At 33.2% G+C, this 10,627-nt stretch overlaps 1 pseudogene; it reads right to left on the bottom strand.

The window, feature by feature from the left end:
- Window positions 1–333: 333 nt before the first annotated feature.
- LOC116763518 lies at window positions 334–1,198 on the bottom strand (annotated as a pseudogene).
- Between the last annotated feature and the right edge of the window lie 9,429 nt (window positions 1,199–10,627).

The raw sequence follows: 10,627 nt of genomic DNA, 5'->3' as shown, positions 1-10,627 counted from the left end.
TCAAAAAAACTAGAAACAACCTTAACATTCTTCACCATGGATGAATCACAGAAGCATTATGCAAGTGAGATAAGCCAATCTCAAAAGTTCATATACTGTTTGATTCCATTTGTATGACATTTACAAGAAGATGTGGCTGTAACGACAAAGAGAGAGTAGGTAGCAGGATGGTAGGAGTTACCTACCTACCTACTCTTTTTTTTTTTAATACAAAATGATTTATTAAAAAACCAGTAAGACACTACTACAACATGACACTGTCACACTGGGCTTTTAACATGAGACTGGGGGGAGGCATAAAACACAAATTGATTCTGAAGCAGAGCAATTAAGAAATAAAACAATGAAAGCAAATTTCTTTTAATGAGAACTCAGAATTAAATTTCAGAGGGACCCAACGTCATACTTCCATTTGGGGACTTGACACAAAAAATTTAGTTTGAACTGCTATTAGCAGGTGGCAGGAGCCACCTTCAAATGAATCTTCAATTTGGAAAATACTGTTTCACCACCTGTTGGGGATAAGTTGCAGATGGAATAATTTAGTATGGTTTGTAGCTATTTTGATGACCACATCGCCTGGATGCTTTCCCATAACCACTCTGCTGGTCACCATCTCTCCCATGAGCTCTTCCCGCAAATCCTCCTCTAGATCCCCACTGTTGCTGTTGCTGACACTGTCCCTTCGACATAGCTACTTTTATTCCACATTTACTAAGACCAACATTGTGGTATTTCTTTTCCATTATCTTCTTCACTGGTTCCTCTTCCTTAAAGGTAATAAAACAGAATCCACACCTCTTATTGGTCTTGTTGTCCATGGGGAGCTCTATGGATTCAACTTCACCAAAACCACCAAAATACTCCCTTATGTTCTCTTCAGGTGTATCTGGAGAAAGGCCACCAACAAAAATTTTTTAACAGGCTCTTTTGTTTTCATGACTTTGGCCCTCTTAGGATCAATCACCTTCCCATTCAATTTATGTTCTTTCTGATCCATGACCTTATCTACACTCTCTGACTCTTTAAATAGCACAAAGCCAAAACCCCTTGATCGCTCTGTGATAAGATCTAACTTCAGAGTGCAGTCTACGACTTCACCAAATTTGTAGTAGTAGTCCTTCAGATCTTTCTTTGTAGTATCCCAGCTAAGGCCTCCTATAAACATTTTCTATTCTTCTTGCCGTGCCATCGCTGCTTCAGAGTGTAGGAGGATGGTAGTAGTTAGGAGGATGGTGTGACTTAAGAAAGAATATCACAAGGTAGTGTTTTGGGGTAATGGATCTGTTCTGTACCCAGATTGCTGTATGGTTACGTATATCTATACATGTGTTAAAATTCATAGAACTGTACACCAAAAATGTATTTTAAAAAACCTATTGCAGCCCTCAGAAAAAAATCTATAATTGTGTCAGTGGTGTCAAAGTTATAACCATAAGATGCGATTTTGAATAATATCCCCAGTTATTATATGAAAACATAATTCTGTACTAAATAAATAATACCATACTCTGAAATATATCAGTCGTAAAGCTTTCAGGACACATAAACCTAATTAAGTATGTAAACATAAACCAATAGTAATTACTGCTGCTTGTGTTAATTTTTAATGTTTATGTAATCAAAATAAAGAATATTGCAAGGTTCCTCTAAAGAATTTGATTTTCCCATAAAATACTGTTGATATTCAATCTTTTTTTTTTTTTTTTTTTGGCTGCCCCACGCGGCTTGTGGGATCTTAGTTCCCTGACCAGAGATTGAACTCTGGCCCTCAGCAGTGAAAGCCTAATCACTGGCCCAGGGAATTCGATATTCAATCTTTTAAAACTTACCAGTTATTCATATGTTTCACTATGAATGTTTCTAACCTTTTACTTATCTTTTTCTTCTATGACTCATTCTTGTGTTCTGAAAGGAAGTTTATTTTTGAAAATAATTTTAAATATACTATAAGTTTTTAAATAAGTTCAACATCGTAATAAAATCAGTTTTGGGGACAATAAAAAAATTTAAAATAATATATTATTATAACTTCTTAGCACCCGCTTTCACTTTCCAGTGAATCTTGGTTTGGACAGCATATCATTTGTTTAAGTTAGTAGTGATTTTATTTTCTTACTGTGGCACAGAACTTTAATTCCCTCCATCTAGCTAAAATTCTTTCTTCATTTGGTTGGCATCCAACTCTACTTCCTCCTGTACTTTCGTTTTTCTTTGCTCTGATCCCCTATAGAGCTTGTATGTACACCCTTGTTAACAATGATGTTGTTGCCTAATACTGTTTTTTCCTATCATGTTTTTTGTTAAATAAGTCAAAATTTCTTTCAGAGCAATAAAAATGATTTACTTCTTTTATACAGAGGTATAACATGTATCTAGGATATTGTTATAGTTTACACAATGTTTGATGGACTTATTATCCTACCATTGATTGGTGAATCATCATAGAATTAATTTTGAATCCCTTGGCATGCCACTTAGTAAATTAGAAAATAGGAAGTTGTAGAGAAATGATTCTGTGCTTATACTCAAAATGTGTGTATCTCTTCCAAAATAGATTATGATATTTAAAAGAAACACGTGAGCTTAGAAAGTTAAGCTCCTTGAGAGCTGATAGCTGCCCTGTCCTATTATAGAGAGATTGCCTTAGATTGCTAGAATAAGTCCTTAGAGTCAGCAGACTGACTTGCTCTTGTCACACAGCGATTGAGCAAGCCCTAAATTAGACATGTGTCAGATTACAAGGGTATCCACACAGCACCCACGTGCCTAGTTGCCTACCCTAGCAAAACACCATGGGAGTTAATGAGGAGTGGGCCATTTCTTTAAAAATGTATGAGTTTTAGTTTGATACCAACAAAGAAGAAAGTGTGGGGTTGGGAGAAAAGACTTGTGTTTTCATATATAGATAAGAAATTCCATAAACTCATAAGGTTTAAACACTCTGTGAAGATAAATTAATAGCTGTGTTGCCTAAGATTTTTAGCCTTGTCCCTGGTTGTAAGTCTGTACCATCCATTAGTAAGTAGCTGACTTAGAAGTAGACTTTATTGAGGAGAGGGAGAAAGGTCTCCAGATGCTTGAGATTATCCTTTTATACGTGCATATTTATTGAAATGCAGTTACTTCTTTTAAGAGTTCTAAGTTCCTTGATAGCGATACTTGTATTCCATTTTTCCAGTGCCTTGCAACATTGTGTGTAGAGTAGATAATAAAATTTTATTGAGTGGATGTTAAATATATAAAGTATAATTTCCAGGAATTGAATATTAAGATAGAAAACATATTACATGCATAAATAAATTTTACCTGTTGCTCTTCATCTCCAAGTATTAAGCATATCCTGAGTCATCTACTGTTCCAAGTTAGGTCTTTAAAGGTAGAGAGCTAGTTGGGATTGGGCAGAGTTTATGATGTAGTAGTTTTGTGTTAAGTTAAGGATTTTGAAGGGAGACTTGAATAGTAAGCTGTTACGCTTGAGAAACAATCTATTTTATTGGTTTACAGTCGTATTTTCCAGGTCCAACCATGTCCTGGAGTAAATAGTTGCTGTTGCCTGTAATCGGATTATTCAATACAAAGACATGCTTTCCTAAGCATGCCTGGTCACAGGATGGGAAAATATGTTTGGTCCCAGTATTGGTTTGGATAGGGACAGGGAATTACGTTGGTTTCAGTTTTCATTATTATTTTTATGTTGTTGCTTCTTATTCTGCTCAGCACTCATTTTTGAATCTCCATTACACTTGTATTGAATTTCTTCTACACATTCCCCTGCATCTAACCTTTCACTTATCTTTTTCTTCTATGACTCATTCTTGTGTTCTGAAAGGATTTCTTGGGCTAATGCTTTCAATCAGTAAACTTATTTTCTACAGAATTCAATCTGTTATCTGCTGTCTTTATTTCATTTTTAAACTCTGTAATCATATTTGGTTTTATATTTTTATTTTTTAAATAATAGAGCAGTATTTCCTCATCTCAGATATTCTATCACTTTGTATGACAGGATCATTTAGTTAAACAGCCAGACTGTACACGTGTTACGTTAAGACTATCTTCTTAACATAATTATGTTGATAGGAAATCGCATCTGAATTTATAAGGACATAATAAATAAATTTAGGTTATATGAAAATGTTCCATTTTCATTAATATTTGCATTGATATTTTTGAAATAGCAGAATTGTAAAATTAAGAGCTCTCCTTTCTAAACTTTAATTATATTATGCCTATCCAAATGAGGATTTGAAGGCAACATTTTTATTTTCAGTGAAGATATTTATGTTTCCCCAAGTAGAAAACTGAGAAAAGGATGAACATGATGCTAAAAAATAGAACGTTTCTCTCAAATGATCTACAGGAAAAAAACGATAGTAATTTGAGCTTACTTTAATATTATAAAAATAAATATTTAATAAAATATTATGCAAAGACTTTGAAATATTTTATTAAATAAACTATGGTGTTTTATCAAACTGATGATTAAATCTCAATTGTATTTAAAATATAGTTTTCTAATATCACTCCTTTGAATTTTTTAATGCACTCTTCTTTAAGTGCTGAGGGAAAAAAAAATATATGTATATATATTGCTTAATCTGGCCGCATTGCATTACACTGCTTTCTAGCTTTATTTTGTCCAGTAGAGCATTTCATTTTATAACAGGTATAACCTGTGTCACTATTTCTTTCTACCTCTGAAGTGGACTAGCTTTGTAATGCAGCATATTCATACTCTAGGGAAGAGGAAGCATCTTAATTGCTCTACTTCTAGGGAAAGCAAACAAGTCCTGCTTATTGAACTTACTAAATTGTTTGTAAAAGCAGAACAAAGGTGACAATATCCTGAATCATAACATCATATTCTCAGAATTATCAGATCACATGTGCAACTTTATTCAACTAGAAATTTTCTGAAATAAAACAACAGCTAGAGTGTTTTCCTATTGTTAATCTACAACATCTGGAACCTAATTTAAAACATCACCAGGCTTGCAAAAGAGCAGGGAAAGATGACTTAAAATAAGGAGAAAAAGGATCAATTGATACTGACTCAGAACTGAATACAGATATATGTATCTGAACTCTGTTTAGTGGAGGTTATTCGAATACAAAGAGGGCAAGAAGAAGCTGGGGCAGAAGAAATGAAAGATAATTCTTTTATCTCAGGCAAGTTTTTTTTACTGTAGGTGATAAAAGGGACATCCATTGAGACATATTGAGTATTAATTCATAAGTAAAAGTATACCAGAGGTTGCCAAGAAAGTATAAAACATGATGTCAGGCATCTGGAATCCAGATTCTGAATATAAGAATTTCTCTTACAGAAAGATTTAGAATGAGTATAGTCCCTATCTGGAACCCCAAAAGAGACAATTATGTACTTTCACATCTTCCACAATCCAAAGAATGGCCTGAGGCATAGTGGGTCAGTGATGTGCTCCAAATAGGGTTAGATATAAGCCAAAAGAATGAGTTAGAACAGAAGAGGCCTACAAGGGAAGTTGTGCCAACACCAAGGCCTAAAGTAATTATCTGCCTCGAGTAGAGTGTGTTAAACATTTGCAGAGATACAAAGTCCACCAAATAAAATTACTCGAGACTTCAGGAAAATATTGAACTTGTTGACTGCATTGATGCATTTTAAGCTTAGAAGATAACATTAGCATTTTTAAACCAAAAGAGCAAATATAATTTTGATCTGACTAGAAATTGCAAATATCCGTCTAATACTGAATTTTAAATTCCTATTTAACAAAAATCAGCAAGAGAATGGCAGTATATTCAACAGAAAAAAATAAATAAATTAAGCATATGATTTGAAGAGGTAGTATACAAAACAGGAAACCAAAGTGCCATTAAATATATGAAGAGACCCAGACCCTCAACCTGACTAGAAATCAGAGAAATAAAAATTCAAATTATACCACTTTACATCCATCAGATTGTAAGAATTAGCACTTGCTAGGATTTGGGAAAAAAACAACTTTCATACACTGTACAAGGTTTATAAACTGTTAGAGCTATCCTGGAAAGCAATTTGGAAGTACTGAAATTTGGTATGCATATAACCTCTAGACAAGCTATTCCACTCTACAGCACATTTAATTTATAACCCAAGTAATTTATCACATAGGTCTATCAACAGATACCTTATTGTTATCACTCCAGTCTTTTCTGTAATGTAATATAATTTGAAATTAAATACATTTAACATAATAGTATAATGTTAAGAAGTAGTAAACTGAAAAGAATTCAGCAGTAAAATATTGAGGGAATAAATAGGCAAATATAACAAAATACAGTTTTTTATTTTCCAAGAATATGCATATGTTTAAATAAAATCTGGTAGCAGTGATTAGACACACATACATTAAATACACTAAAACTGGTTATCTAATGTGTTGAGATGGGAAGAAATTAAGCACGGAGGATAAAGAGAATGAAACTGAAAAAGGATAAATTTTAAGATAAAACAAAATAAAAGGGTCTTGTAAACACAGGTGATGATATGATGCCATGGATTGGAAAGTAAGATCAGTTTAACTTGGGGCATATCAGATCATTGTTGAAGCATTCAAAAAGAACACAGTATGAACTTCTAGTAATTTTTATACAAACAGCATGTATATTGGAAGTGGCTATAGTCTGTGCAGCTGAGACATGAAGTTTTTAAGCAGCCAACTAAAATTTTTACAGATTTCTAAGAAACTTTTACTTTAATTTGAAAACTTGGAAGAGATAATAAGTATTTCTAATCTGGGAAGTGAGATGATCTAATTTTCTGTTTTGAATGATCACTCTGTAACGTGAACAGATTAAAATGGGGCAAGAATAGAATAGAGTTTGTTTCAGTAACTCTTACAAATATGAAAAAGGCATTCACGAAGGTATGCTTTAACAAGGAGGGGTGCTAGATTATAAGATATATAAAAACTTTAGATTCATTAAAATTATGTGATAGTTTTGTTGATAGGTAGAGATAGGAAAGAGAGAGGTAAAAGATAGCTCTTGGTGTTATCAACTGAAGAACTGGTGTTTTTATTAAAGATTGTGAACAGATGATCAAGTGGAAGATACACTGAGTGAGAGGTCTCTACAGCCTATAGGAAGATATCCAGTGGATAGTTAGATATATGGATCTTAAGAAAGCTGAAATTTAATTAGATATTTTATATTTATCTAATCTAAGAAGACCCTTCCTTGACAATATTGAACAGATAACATTTGTGCACAAATTAAGAGAGATAAGTAGAATATATGCCACCCAATAGGCCAATAGAAAGATTACAAATAATCCTTGCTGCTCCCAAGTTTCTGTAGTTAAATAAGTGGATTTGAAATGGACATACAGTTTTAAAGTTGAATAACCGAATTAATGGATTTTAAATGATCGTCAATTACTATCACGATCATAATTCTATTTTGAAAGAAAATCTAGAGGTTATCCTACTGATTTGCAGAAACTGATTCCTGTGCTGTTTCTATTATACAAAGATAGCAAAATATTCTGGTTAGGAAGATGGGCTTTGGGGCTTGATTATTAGGGTTTTCCTTTTACCCTGGGCAAGTTAAAAAATGCCTTTGACTCTCATTTCCTCAATTTAAAAGGGCAGCTAGTCTAATACTTTTGGTAGCTTATCTCCAAGATGGTCACCACTGATGCCTGCCTTCTCAATATCTGCTTTCCATCTCTCAGTTGAGAGTGAAGTACATTCTTCCAACCCCTTGAACCTGAGCTGGTTTGTGATGGCTTTCACCATAAATTTTCAAAGAACTGGAGTTACTGCAGTTCCAAGCTTAGCTTTTAAGAGGAATGGTAGCTTCCACCTGTCTCTCTTGGAACTTGCCCTGGAGAAAAGCAGCTGCAATGTAAGAAACTTATTTTGAGACTGCCTGCTGGGAAGGCCATGGTAGCCACTTAAAAAAGACACATGGAGGAAAAAAATACCTCATACCCCCAGCTCTTCACCCATCCCTGGCTAGACTACAGACATGTGAGTGAAGAGTGTTCAGACAATTCCAGCTTCAGTTGTCATCAGACTGTATTACAATAAATATCAAGATGAACATTGTCAACCTCCAAACTCCATATAGGTTATAATAAAATGACTTGAATAGCAGTGATAAGAGTAGACATCCTTGTCTTGTTCCTGATCTTAGAGGAAAAACTTTCAAGTTTACAGCACTGAGTATGATGTTAGCAGTGGACTTCTTGTATATGGGCTTTACTATGTTGAAGTACATGATTTTACACCTGTTTTGTTGAACGTTTATATTATAAGAGTGTGGTGAATTTTATCAAATACTTTTTCTGCATCTGTTGAGATGATCACATGATTTTTGTCTTCCATTCTGTAAAAGTACTGTATTATATTTATTGATTTGTGTACATTGAACTATACTTGTATCCCAGGGCTAAATACCGCTTGATTATGGTATCTGATCCTGTTAATGTTGAATTCAGTTTGCTAGAATTTTGTTGAGAATGTTTGCATGTATATTCAGCAGGGATATTGGCCTGCAATTTTCTTTTCTTGCAATTATAAAATGAATTTGGAATTGTTCCCTCTCCAATTTTTTTGGAAGAGTTTGAGAAGGATTGGCACTAATTCTTTAAATACTTGGTAGAATTCACCAACAATGCTACCTGAACTGGGCTTTTTTATCTTGGGTGGTTTTTGATTACTGATCAATCTCCTTATGGCTCCATTAACATTTTCTATTTCTATTTCATGATTCAGTCTCCATAGTTTGTATGTTTCTAGGAATTTATTTCTTCTAGGTTATCCAATTTGTTGGTGTATAATTATTTATAGCTGTCTCTCATGATTCTTTTTGTTTCTGTGGCACCAACTGCAATGTCTCCTCTTTCATTGGCAATTTTGAGTCCTCTCTCATTTTCTCTACATTTTTCTAGCCAAAGGTTTGGCAATTTTGTTGATCCTTTCAAATGCCAACTCACAGTTTCATTGATCTTTTATATTGTTTTTCTAGTCTCTCTTTCACTTATTTCTGTTCTAATGTTTATTATTTTCTTCCTTCTGCTAACTTTGGGCTTAGTTTGTTCTTTTCGCCTAGTTCCTTGAGGTGTAGAGTTAGGTTACTTATTTGAGATCTTTCTTCTTTCCTAATGCAGGCATTTATTGCTATAAATTTTCTTCTCAATACTGCTTTTGCTGCTTCTCATAACTTTTGGTGTGTTGTGCTTTCATTTTCATTTGTCTCAATATATTTTTTGTTTACCTTTTGAATTTTTCTGACCCATTGGTTGTTCAGAGTGTATTAATTCCACACATTTGTGAATTTTCCAATTTTTTTCTGTTATTCAATTCCAATTTCATATAATTTTGCTTAGAAAATATACTTTATATGATTTCAGTCTTCTTGAATTTGTTAAGATTTGTACTGTGCCCTAATATGTTATCCATCTGGGAGAATGTTTTGTGTTTGAAAATTATGTGTATTCTGCTGCTGTTGGGAGGAATGGTCTGTATGTATTTCTTAGATCCATTTGGTCTAAATGTGGCTCAGGTCTGGTGTTCCTTATTGATTTTCTGTCTGAATGATCTATCCATTGTTGAGAGTGGAATGCCAAAGTTTCTTACTATTATTATATTGCTGTCTTTTCCTCCCTTCAATTCTGTTAATACTTTATGTATCTAGGTGTTCTGATGTTGGGTGAATATATATTTATAATTGTTATGTCTTCCTGAATAAATCAACACTTTTGTAATTATATTATGATCTCTTCGGTTCTGGTAAACATTTTTGACTTAAACTGTGTTTTCTCTAATATAAACACAATCACCTCTGCTCTCTTTTGGTTACCATTTGCATGTAATATATTTTTCCATACCTTCACTTTTTACCTATATGTATACTTAAAGCTAAAGCGAGTCTCTTGTAGATAGCATATGTTTAGATCTTATTTTTTTTTAATCTGTTCAGCTACTTTATGTTTCTGGATTGGGGAATTTAATTAATTTACATTTAAATTAAGTATTGATAGGTAACAAATTACTACTGGCATTATGTTAATTGTTTTCTGTCTGTTTGGTAGTTCTTTTGATGCTTTCTTCTTCTCTTGATTTCTTCCTTTGTGATTTGTTTGTAGTGTTATACTTTGATTCCTTTTTCTTTATCTTTTGTATATCTATCATAAGGTTTCCTTTATGATTGCCATAAGGCTTACATAAATCATCTTATAATTATGACAGTCTGTTTTAAGCTAATAACAATTGAAATTTGCTTGAATACAAAACCTCTACACATTTAACCCCCTACACACACTTTATGTTACTGATGTTACAATTTACATATTTTTATGCAGCGTATCCATTAACTAATTATTGTTGTAGTTGTTAATATTTTTGTATTTTTAAATTTTATACCAGATTTAAAAGCAATTTATGCATTATCACAATATAAGAGGATTCTGTATTTGTCTATATATTTACCATAACCAGTGATTTTTATACTTTCATGAGCTTATGTGGTGCTATTTAGTGCCCTTCTGTTTAAAGAGAGTTGAAAAACTATCTTTAGCATTTCTTATTAGGCAGGTCTAGTGGTGATAAGCTCTTCCAGAATTTGTTTCTCTCTCCTTCATTTCTGAATGTCA

Source organism: Phocoena sinus, chromosome 12 (assembly GCF_008692025.1).
Source record: "Phocoena sinus isolate mPhoSin1 chromosome 12, mPhoSin1.pri, whole genome shotgun sequence".
NCBI classification, from domain to species: Eukaryota; Metazoa; Chordata; class Mammalia; order Artiodactyla; family Phocoenidae; genus Phocoena; species Phocoena sinus.
The sequence above is the reverse complement of the archived record's forward strand: the minus strand, read 5'-3'. Positions and strand labels throughout refer to the sequence as shown.